Below are 10636 nucleotides of genomic sequence, written 5' to 3'. Positions count from 1 at the left end.
TGCATCTTATTTTTAAAATTTCATTAAAACCCTGTTCCCATTCACCCTGTAAAAAGCATGGGAGAGCAAGCGTCAAGTGGAACCCTGACAACCCAACTTCAGGCAAAGCAAAAGATCCCACACACTTCAACAACACGAACTTTAAATAAAAATGACCGACCTGGGCGCGGTGGCACACGCCTTTAATCCCAGCACTCAGGAAGCAGAGGCAGGCGTATTGCTGTGAGTTCGAGGCCAGCCTGGTCTACAAAGCGAGTCCAGGACATCCAAGGCTACACAGAGAAACCCTGTCTCAAAAAACCAAAAAGACCATGGGGGGGGGGTGGTGATGGCACATGCTTGTAATCCCAGCACTTGGGAGGTAGAGGCAGGTGGATCGATATGAATTCGAGGCTAGCCAAGTCTATAAAGTGAGTCTAGAACAGCCAGGACCACAAGAAAAACCCTGTCTCAACCCCCTCCAAAAAACAAAACAAAAAGACTGTAGAGCCAGGCATGGTGGCACACACCTTTACTCCCAGGAGGCAGAGGCAGGTGGATCCAGGACAGTCAAATTAACATAGAGAAATCCTGTCATGGAAAAACAAAAAAAACGAACAAACAAAAGACCATAGATATTCAAAGGAGAGGCGGATGTGCACTGATGAAGTAAGAAGATTGTCAGAGACCAGGAAAGCCTCAGGCTGGCTGAAGTGGAAAGAGCACACAGAGACTCGAGTGCTGCCCAGAGAAGGCCTTTAGGAAGGAATGTGCAAGCTGTGCGTCCTGGCCTGGGCTTGTAATCCCAGCACTCGGAAGGCTGAGGCAGGAGCATCTTGAGTGCCAAGCTAGCCTAGGTTACACAGTGTCTTTAAATATATATACAACCCCCAAAATAAACATATACAGCTAAGAAGACAATTGAGGCAGTAGAATTTCTTGGCTGGGAGTGTTGGTATTTGTTTCCAATCCCAGTGCTGGCAAGGTGGAGACAGGCAGCTCCCTGCACTGGCTTGCCAACCCAGCCTATTCAGCAAGTTCCAGGCCAGTGAGAGACCTTGTCTCAAAAAAAAAAAAAAAAAAAGAAAGAAAGAAAGAAAGAAAAAGCCACATAACAACAACATATGGACGGTACCTGAGGTTGTGTCTGCACACACAACACCAAACTGTGGTACAGATACATACATATATTTTGACTTTCAAACTGTTTTAGATTTGCCCGGAAAATGTGGGAGTCGTGCTTCTGTTAAAACACGTAACACCAGTGAGAGAGCTAACAAGGCCACACTAAGTAATGCTGAATGTTAAGATGCTAAAACCATGCAAACTCCATACTCTAATCAAAGCTCTAGCCCTGGAGTCTATACAGAACAAAAAGGACAATTTCCTAGCTCATTTAACGGACTTTTCCAGTTCTGTGTCTGGAATCCAGACCCACGGGGGGTTTTGCTTTGTGGTCCTTGGGCCCCTCTGGGCTGGGGCAGTTCTTTCAATTATCCTTTCTTCCTCAGCCATGACAGCACTGGACAGTGTTGCTCAGGTGTTTTGCAAAAGTCCCTCTGTCCGCGGGCTTGTCCGATGTTTTTCTGGTGACTGGGGTGATGGTTTGGTGAGAGCCTTGGAGGTTCTTGTACAGGCTTATTCAGAGCCCACCTCCAGCTTGCGAAAGATGCTCACAGCTGGCTTTGCTGATTGGTAACTCTCCATCATAAAGAGGGGATGGGGAGGGCCGTTAGACCCTTACCTAAGTATCTAGTCACTCCTAACCAGCTGTGTCAGAGTCTTTCCTGTATGGCCCTGGGTCTCTGAGCAGGGCAAGCCTTGGGGGAGGGGAGAGCACACCTGTGCAGGTATGGGAAGCTCTCATCCACGCTGGGTGCAGACTTTCTGGTTTGGCAGCTTTGGGTTTAGACTGTTGTTGGTAACCCTTACTCAGGCTCTGTTTGTAAGCCCGGTAAACGCATTGTTTTGGTGGTTTGTCACTGGGACCTTAGGAAGTAGATATTGCTTGGTCTCATTTCCCAGCATCCTCTGGGAGGACCTACATGTGCGCAGTCTACACTCCAAAGGAGATTGGCACCCTACCTTACTGGCTGCTAGTCTCTTCTTTATCAGCATTTTTTCTTCTTTCTGTTTATTTATTTACTATGTATACAGTGCTCTGCCTGCATGTACACCTGCAGGCCAGAAGAGGGCACCACATCTCATTATAGATGGTTGTGAGCCACCATGTGGTTGCTGGGAATTGAACTCTGCTCTGCAAGAGCAGCCAGTGCTCTTAACCTCTGAGCCATCTCTCCAGCTCTCAGTGTTTCCTTATTAACTACCTTATCTATATCAATATGAACTCGAGGATAAGTACTTGTTTTGGGGGGGGGTGTAACCTTGCTCTTCCTTATTCGTTGTGTTGCTTAAATTGTTTCAAGATGGTCGACCTGAGAGAATGCGCTGGGGCTGCCCTTGGGGAGGAGGGCAGAAAGATGTGCTCAGGTGTCTCTGCGCTTGCTTGATGAGTCTCTGTGACACAACTCCATATTCGAGGGTTTGGGTTTTTTTTAATTTTTGGTAAGGAATAATGTATGTGTGTGTCTAGAAAACCGTCACCACCATGGCAGTCTGAATGAAAAAGGCCCCCACACAGAAATTGGGAGGCAGAGGAAGGCGGATCTCTGTGAGTTCGAGGCCAGCCTGGTATACAAATCAAGTCCAGGACAGCCAAGGCTACACAGAGAACCCCTGTCTCAAAAAACAAAAAAACAGAAACAAAACAAAACAAAAAAAACAACCAACAACAACAACAACAACAAAAACCCAAACAACCAAAAATAATAAAAAGGAAAGAAAAGAAAAAGGGAAAGAAAAAATGGCCCCACAGACGCAAAGGGAGTGGCATTATTGGAGGAGTGGCCTTATTGGAGTAGGTGTGGCCTTCTTGGAGGCTGTGTGTCACAGGGGGTGGGCGATGAGGTCTCAGAAGCTCAAGTCAGGTCCAGGGTCACTCTTCCTGCTGCCTGTGGATCCGGATGCAGAGCTCTCAGCTCCCTCTCCAGCACCATGTCTGCCTGCAGGCCGCCATGCTCCCACCATGCTGACAGTGGACTAAGCCTCTGAGCTGTAAACCAGCACCAAGTGCTTTCCTTTATAAGAGCTGCTGTGGTCATGGGGTGTCTCTTCACAGCAATAAAACCCTAAGACATGTGTCTGACCTTCCACAAAGAGTTCTCCATCAGGGGGCAGAGGCAGGTGGATCTCTGTGAGTTCAAGGCCAGCCTGGACTAGGTAGTGAGTGTTGGGGTTTGCTCTCACTCAATTCATTGCACTGAAATGCCAGTGTTTCGAGGCATCTACCGCTACGGGTCGTCCACAGTTGATGACCTTTCATCAGTTGGTGTACATGGGTAGTACTTCAGTTTGGTGCTATCACACGAAAAGCTACCAGGAACCGTCAAGCACAGGTCTCTGAAGACCTCCCAAAGCTTGCTTCACTCCTGGGAAACCCAGTGTGGAGAAGTGGAGAGGCACAGTCAGGTCTGAGGTTCATCCAAAACCACAGGAACGAAACGGCAGCCAAGAGTGTACTCAGATCAGATGGAGATTTCTCTCTACCGTAGAAACTTAGGCAAAGTTGTCACAGCGTGGGGATCTCCCATCTGACGCTGAGCCAGGCCCATGCTGAGCGCCCACATCATAGCAAGGGACCACCTCTCTGAGCCTCTCCTGAAGGATGTGAGCCTCACTGTCCAGGTGGCCACAGCTAGTTGCAAACAGAATAAAAGAGTATGGCCTGGGGCTGGAGAGATGGCTCAGAGGTTAAGAGCACTGACTGCTCTTCCAAAGGTCATGAGTTCAATTCCCAGAAACCACATGGTGGTTCACAACCATCTCTTCTGGCCCGCAGGCAGAATGCTGTATACATAATAAATAAATAAATCTTTTTTTAAAAAATGAGCATAGCCTGACGTGGGGATACCACCTGGTTACCTCCTTCTGCTCTCTCTCCCAAAAGCAGCCACTGGTTTTTGGTGGTTGTTGTTTTGTTTTGTTTTGTTGCTTTGTTTTTGTTTTTGTTGTTTGAGACAGGGTCTCTCTGTATAGCCTTGGCTGTCCTGAACTCACTTTGTAGACCAGGCTGGCCTCGAACTCACAGAGATCCGCCTGCCTCTGCATTCCGACTGCTGGGATTAAAGGCGTGCACCACCACTGCCAGGCAAGGCAGCCACTGTTGCAGCCACACCATCTCCCCAAATAGCCCAGTGCCGCCGTCCCCAGCTCAGGATTTTGAGAGGCCAGAAACTTGAAGCAAAGTGGGGCTCCTTCAGAGCCCCACAGTTGGCATGAACACCAGTAATATAGAAGACCCATGAAGAGTCCCCTCCCAGCCAAGGGGCTGTAAGTATGAATCACTCTGGCACACTGTACTTTGGAACTATACCCATTTGGCTCTTTGGGCAGGTTCTGGCCCTGGGTCCCGGGGACTCCCTGTGCAACCTAAAGTCAGCCCCCCAGTACTGCCCAGCTCAGGTCTTCTCGTGGCCACAAGGATGCTGTGCCATGATGGTCATGTGACCCACTGCCTCTTCCAGGTCCCAGGTCCCAGGTCTGAGTGGCCTCCTGTGGGTCTGTCATGGGGGAGGGGGGGATCTCCATCTCTATGAGAGTCTCTCAGGCTTTTCCTGAGGCCCAGACCTAGTGTGGGATCTCAGGCCCCGTGGCAGCCTGCACATCTCTGGCGCCCCCACCTGGCAAGTAGCAGGCAGTGGGCAGTGCCTTGGAGTAGCTGTTAGAGCAGTACAGTTTCAGTCATGGTGGTGACAACCACAGGTACTCAGACCTGGCGCTATTCAGCCTGGGGGATATCTAGGTCAGTGCCCTCCGCCAGGCCATCCTCCATGCCCACCAGGCTTGACGCCAGCTGAGCCCTGGTTTCCCCAGGCCAGGCTCCGACCCTGCAGTCCTGTTCCCAGCTAGTTCAGGATTAGTCTTAGCCTCAAGCCATCTGGGGTGCAGCTCCTTCAGACCACAACAGTGACCAGGGTGGGGTAGCACCGGAGCAAAGCAATTCCTCCCTGACCACAGGCAAGCCCTTAGTCAAGCTGATCAAGCACGCTGTCTAATAATAGTCCTCCAATGACCAGGCATGCCAGGGGACCGGGACCTGTCTCTCTATACCCACCTTCCAGATAACTCCAGGGTAGGCTCTAGTCCTACCCAGGAGCTGAGGAGGGACCCAAGGGACAGGGAGAGACTTGATTTTTTTTCCTCAAGGAGATGTGAGGGCTGCTGCTGGTGTTGTCTAAACCCCCCCCCCCCCAGTTTCCCATCCAGAGGGTGGGCTCATCTGGTCAATCTTCTCCCTCCCTCCAGCCCTCCTTGCCAGCCAGCCCGCCCCCACGTCCTTCTGTACCTCAGCCTCAGCTCCCTCTCTGCCCAATCCTCCAGCCAAACTTTCAGCTCCCCGGATGGTCACTTATCTGACTCCTGCTGAGGGGTGAAGGGCTCCTGCCTAGCCTGGGGGGGGCGCGGTGAGGGAGGGCTGTCTCTGTCATTAGCTGAAGTCAGGGACCTCCATACTTCTGCCACTGGCTTCCATTCCAGACTGAAGGGCCAGGACTAGACCCCCAAGTCACCCACTTTTAAGCATGGTGGGTGTGTCTAGGCTAACCAGAGGCCTGGGGAGTGAGGCGGTTGCATGGTTTTTGTTTGTTTGTTTGCTGAGACGGGGTTCCTTTGTATAGCCTTGGCTGTCCTAGACATGCTTTGTAGACCAGGCTGGCCTTGAACTCACAGTGATCCGCCTGCCTCTGCCTCCCAAGTGCTGGGATTAAAGGTGTTGGCCACTGCGCCCCACAGGTTACATCTTTTTTTTTTGAGATTTTTTAAAAAGATTTATTTATTATGTATACAGTATGCATCAGATCACATTATAGATGGTTGCAAGCCACCATGTGGTCGCTGGGAATTGAACTCAGAACCTCTGGAAGAGCCGTCAGTGCTCTTAACCACTGAGCCATCTCTCCAGGAGCACCCCCCCACACACACACACACAGGTTACATCTTTTTATCCTTCCCTCTGGACCAAGAAGAGCAGAGGGACCCTAGATCTTGCCAACAACACATGTGTCCTGATCCTGTGGGTGTCTCCAGGGAGCTTCATGGTGTGAGAAACACGAAATAACTCTAAAAGGAACGCAGTGGGGACAGGACCAGGAAAAGCAGTTTCCCTTAGAGAAACGGGAGCTGTAAAACCTGCAGGAGCCGGGAGTGGTGGTGCATGCCTTTAATCCCAGCACTCGGGAGGCAGAGGCAGGCGGATCGCTGTGAGTTCGAGGCCAGCCTGGTCTACAAAGTGAGACCCTGTCTCAAAAACAAAAAACAAAAAACAAAAAAAGACCTGGAGGTCTTAGGACCAAGAAGGGAGGCCAGGAGGGATAACCAGAAGGGTCTCCAGAGAGAGCCACCCTGTGGCGTGGGTCAGGTCTTCCACACACCCAGTCCCCTGGCTAGCTACTCACATCCACCTCCAGGAAACTGCGGGTTCAGCCTTAGAGCCCAGCAGGCCCAGGTGGCAATGGGAGAGGCCGCTCACGGGCCTGGTCCTCCTTGTCCAGATGACCCCATTTCCCTTCCAGCAAACTGCAGGCTCAGCTCTGAAGCCCAGCAGGTTGATCCAGGCCCAGCAGGCCCAGGTGGTCATGGGAGCGGCTGCCCACAGGCCAAAGTAAAGAGATCTATCCGGCCACCTGGCAAGGCCTGAGGCCTGGGTTTGATGTCCAGGCAGAGCCAGGCAGCTATGAATGATACAGGGTCTAGAAACAGAACCCGGAAGGAGACCACCCTCACTTGGGGAGCAACGCCCAAGGCCGATTCCCACCCCGCATCTAGCTGAGGCTCCCAGATGAGACTAAAAAGTTTCCAACCCCAACACTGACCCATGCCGGCCCCCCACACTAGCCCCTGCATTCAGATCACTGATTACCATCTGACACACCCCAGCTCCTGCACACTGACACCCCCCCATAACGCTTGTGCATTCTAACCCCGCACACTCACTTCTGCAAGGGAAAGCACCCCGGAAGTGTCCTTCTAGCGTCTCACAGACATGGCCCCCTCCGTATTGGGAGGCCTCTACTTTTCCTGGGTCCCCCCCATATCCAGCACTAGAAAGGGTGTGGAGGGCCCTGAAGGGAGAATGAAGCAGGCTAGGGTAACCAGCCAACACTCGTGCTCAAGGAGGCCTCCTCGGGAGACTCCACGCCTGCATCTCCTGTCGCCCAAGACCTCACAGACAAGTGCGGCAGGCTCCCGTTGTGACATTCCCATCCTGCTAGACGCTGCCCTGGAAGATGTGCAGGCAGCTCCCTGACAGCGGCGACCTGAAGCCTGGCTGCTCTGTGGTAAGAGCAAGGGTATGGTCAAATGCTGTCTCCCCACTGCTGGATTCTAAGTATGGGGGGGCTAACTGGCATGGAAAGGCCTCCCACTCAATCACCCAATCATGAGAGTTTGTTTCCTGTCCTGTCGGCTAGCTTTCGGCTCTATTCCCCTCAGTACACAAGAATGTTAAGACCCCTCCCCATCTGACGGTTTGGGGGTTTTCATACCACTGAGATGACTAGCAGAAAAGGTGGGCACTGTCTTGGCGAGAGGGACTCATTTCTGATTGCCAAGAGGACGTGGGGTTTCTGCTTCAGAACATGAGAGCATGCTCACTGTACAATTGGGGGTGGGGGGGGGTCCCTGGGGGTCAGGAGACACCGACAACTCAAAGTTAAGGTCACTGAAGGTAAAGTCTTTATGACCTTGTGAGGGTTAAAGGGTAGCTCTGTATCGAGCATGTGCCTAGCACGTGTGAGACCCAAGTTCGTTGCTTCCAATTTCAGCATCAGTAAAAAAGAAAAGAATCCAGGTGTAGGGCTGGAGAGATGGCTCAGAGGTTATGAGCACTGGCTGCTCTTCTAAAGGTCCTGAGTTCAATTCCCAGCAACCACACAGTGGCTCACAACCATCTATAATGAGATCTTGTGCCCTCTTCTGGTGTACAGGAGTACATGCAGGCAGAACACTGGATACATAATAATAAATAAATTGTTTAAAAAAAAAAAGAATCCAGGTGTAGTGGCGCACACCTTTAATCCCAGCATTTGGGAGGCAGAGGCAGGCAGATCTCTGTGAGTTCGAGGCCAGCCTGGTCTACAAAGTGAGTCTAGGACAGCCAAGGCTACACAGAGAGACCCTGTCTTGAAAAACCAAAAAAGAAAAAAGAAAAAGAAAAGAAAAGAAGCAAAGTGCCCCTGAAGCTCCAGCCAGAGCCGAGGACACGTGGAACTAACTGAGAGGCTGACCTGCCGCTCCCCACGTCTCCAAAATGCTGACTGGAACTGAGTTTGAGAGGAACATAAAATAAAGGTTACAGAGACGGGAGGCTGAGCAGCTGCTGTGGCCTCCAGCCGGACCCAGCCCTGTGCACTGCCTCCTGCACGCTGGTGTGGAGTCAGCTGGGCAGCTGGGCGTACAAGTCACAGCAGGAACCTCCAGCTGTGAGAGGGATCACTGCCTCTTTTCAGAGTTAAAGGTTCCAGGCTGAGACAAACGTGCAACACACACACACACACACACACACACACACACACACACACACACACACACAGTGCCAGTCTGTGGCCCTCAGTGACAGCCTGTTGCTGGGAGCACCCTTCCTCTCTTCCATCCCATGTATCTCATCAGAATTTTTTTTTCCAGAAGTTGGCCGGTTACTCTGTACTTCTGCAGATTACTGTCCTTACGGTGTCTGAGCCCCGCCATTTCCCCCTTTGGCCTCCCTGCGGTCTTTTCTGCTGGGCTTTGTCCAGCATATGGCCAAGGGCGAGGCCACCTGTTTGTGGAGATGCGCATCCTTTAGAGACAGTTTACACAGAAGGGTTGTGTTTTCAAAGCAAACATTCCAAAGAGGACTGGGATGGGCTGCCAGGACATGAGACCCTTCCTAGGGCTCCCGCACTGTGGGCCTTAATGTTTTTGGAACAGTTCTGTGGTGCATAGCATATTCCTGTAAGCAGCCCTTTCCCCCTGTCAAATCATGGTGAGGTCTATCTCTTTTGGAGGGTGTTTCCCTCATCATTCCCATAAAAGGAAGTGTGAAAACCACATGCAAGTGGTACTCTACTGGTGTCAGGTGTTTTGAGGATCAGACGTTCTGTTAGTGTTGGAGGAGGTCCCGGTGTCTTGGTTTCCACTGTGGAAAACACAACCTCACCGCAGCTTCAAGGACGTGTATCGGCAAAGGGGGGTTCTCTGTCAGGTCACACAGGCATGGAGGAGCTCAACAGAGGCCATGCCGCTCTTTTTTTTTTTTTTTAAGAAGCTGGGAGTTTTATTTTATTTTTTATTTTTTAAAAGATTTATTTATTTATTTATACAGTGTTCTGCCTGCATGTTAGTGTGCAGGTCAGTACAAGGCACCAGATCTCAGTATAGGTGGTTGTGAGCCACCATGTGGTTGCTGGGAGTTGAACTCAGGACCTTTGGAAGAGCAGACAGGGCTCTTATCCACTGAGCCATCTCTCCAGCCCTGGCCATGCGCACTTATGTCGGGACTCAGCCCCCTCCGCCACTGCATCCCAGCTCCAGCTGGATCAGGCAATGGTGATCACGGCTGAGTTAGAACCCCTTGACATTGACACATGGGTGAATCGTCTGACACCCGACACAGGATGGTCAAACTCCCTTTCCTACTGTGGGTCTCCCTGCCCTCCCCTCCCCCATTGCGAGGACAAATTGGGGGGAGGGGTGGGGCAGGGACTTGGAGGGCTGTGAGCAGGATGGAATGACCCAGGACTGGCTGAACTTTGCGTGTGTGTGTGTGTGTGTGTGTGTGTGTGTGTGTGTGTGTGTGTGTGTGTGTCATGGAGATTTCCAGGGTGGGCTGGAAATCATTGGCTAGAGGGCTGAACTACTGAGATACTTTATTTATGTGTGTGTGTGTGTGTGTGTGTGTGTGTGTGTGTGTGTGTGTGTGTGTGATTCCAGAAATCCCAGGTGCTTGCTGGGAGAACTGGGAGAAAGGGAGTTGAACCTGTCATTTCCCTAAGGGCTACTCCTTACCTTCACCTTGTGGGATGTGGGGTCCCCAGATCAGACAGAGAAGAGAGGGCCCAGCTGACAAAGGGCGCCAGTTATTTTGCCTCAGCTCAGGCCTTCCCTGTGGGGCCAGACATCGACCTTAGCAGCGGGGGTTTCCTGACGTCCACAGGGAAGGCTTGCTTCATAGCTAAGGAGACCAAGCCCCTTGGCAATGAGCAAAGCGACATCTTGTTAGTGGTAGTGTTCTTTTTATTTATTTATTTATTTATTTACTTATTTGGGTTTTTAGAGACAGGGTCCTGGACTCACTTTGTAGACCAGGCTGGCATCGGACTCACAGAGATCCACCTGCCTCTGCCTGCTAAGTGCTGGGATTAAAGGCGTGCGCCACCACACTTGCCTTTAGTGGTGTTCTTTTATCAGGGGCAGAGCAGATGGCAGTCCTTTGTTCATCCTAGCTTAATGCCTAGCTTAGGAGCCAGAACTGTTTTATGCCTGATGCTAGGTCCTGCTGCAGGGCGTGGCTGGCAAGCTCTGCCCTCTACCTAGGGGCAGGGCTTCCCCTCTCCCAGACACT

This window comes from Acomys minous (assembly GCF_964271855.1).
Source record: "Acomys minous genome assembly, chromosome: 10".
NCBI lineage: Eukaryota > Metazoa > Chordata > Mammalia > Rodentia > Muridae > Acomys > Acomys minous.
Note: the sequence above shows the minus strand (reverse complement) of the source record.